Source organism: Mustela lutreola, chromosome 15, assembly GCF_030435805.1.
Source record: "Mustela lutreola isolate mMusLut2 chromosome 15, mMusLut2.pri, whole genome shotgun sequence".
Classification (NCBI taxonomy): domain Eukaryota; kingdom Metazoa; phylum Chordata; class Mammalia; order Carnivora; family Mustelidae; genus Mustela; species Mustela lutreola.
Genome location: NC_081304.1, coordinates 27649182 through 27650243, shown reverse-complemented (window position 1 = coordinate 27650243; position 1062 = coordinate 27649182). Strand labels below are relative to the sequence as shown.

General features: G+C 37.6%; 1 non-coding gene across 1 annotated transcript; it reads left to right on the top strand.

The window, feature by feature from the left end:
• The first annotated feature begins 559 nt into the window (after window positions 1-559).
• LOC131817139 (U6 spliceosomal RNA) lies at window positions 560-666 on the top strand. Its single transcript, XR_009348348.1, has one exon. It is a non-coding gene; the product is annotated as a U6 spliceosomal RNA (small nuclear RNA).
• The last annotated feature ends 396 nt before the right edge of the window (window positions 667-1062 follow it).

Genomic DNA, 1062 nt, shown 5'->3' with positions numbered 1-1062 from the left:
GAATGAGATCCTATGGCTATCAGAGAAAATAAATGTAAACAAGATATCCTAATCTTGGTTAGAAGAATCACCAACAAGGATATGGGAGATTGAAATCCCATAGCTATTTGTTTATTTGTTTGTTTTTAAAATACTTACTTAAAAAAATAGTCTGACTTTTTTCAGCTTTGAAATATAATTGATATAAAACACTTGTAAGTTTAAGATGTATGATGTGATGGTTTGATATGTATATATATTGAACAACTTTTACCACAATAAGGTTAGTTAACACATTCTTTGCCTGATGTTACTACCATTTTGTTGTTGTTGTTGTTGTTATTTAAGATTTCATTTATTTATTTGACAGAGAGATCACAAGTAGGCAAAGAGGCAGGCAGGAGAGAGAGGGAAGCAGGCTCAACGCTGAGCAGAGAGCCTGATGTGGGGCTCAATCCCAGGGCCCTGGGATCATGACCCGAGCCGAAGGCAGAGGCTTAACCCACTGAGCCACCCAGGTGCCCCTTTGTTGTTTTTAAGGTGAGAAATCACTTGCCCATACCTTTTTGAAAAAAGGTAAGTGCTCACTTCAACAGCACATATACTAAAATTAGAATGATACAGAGAAGATTAGCATGGCCCGTGTCCAGGGATGACACAGAAATCCATGAAGCATTCCATATTTTTGAGCACTGGGTGATGTATGGAATTGCTGAATCACTATATTGTATACCTGAAGCTAATACAATACTGTATGTTAAGTATACTGGAATTCAAAATTAAATTAAACTGAATTTTTTTAAAAAAGGCCATTTTTAAAAAAATACAAGGGCCAGGTCACTTCCAGGATCTAGGATGAGATGAAAACCTCTCTGCAGGTGGAACAGAAGAGAAGGATACTCAGAGCCCCCAGAGAGACATGCATTCCTACAGGTGTGCAAGAAAAATGAATAAGAAGGAATGTGAGGTGATGCAAAGGACCAGAGCCACAGGAGAAAGAATGAGGAATTAAACTGATTAAATTCCAAGTAAGGGATCTCACTAGCCTCTTTCTGTTCATTCTCCACAAAATATCTCTAGATC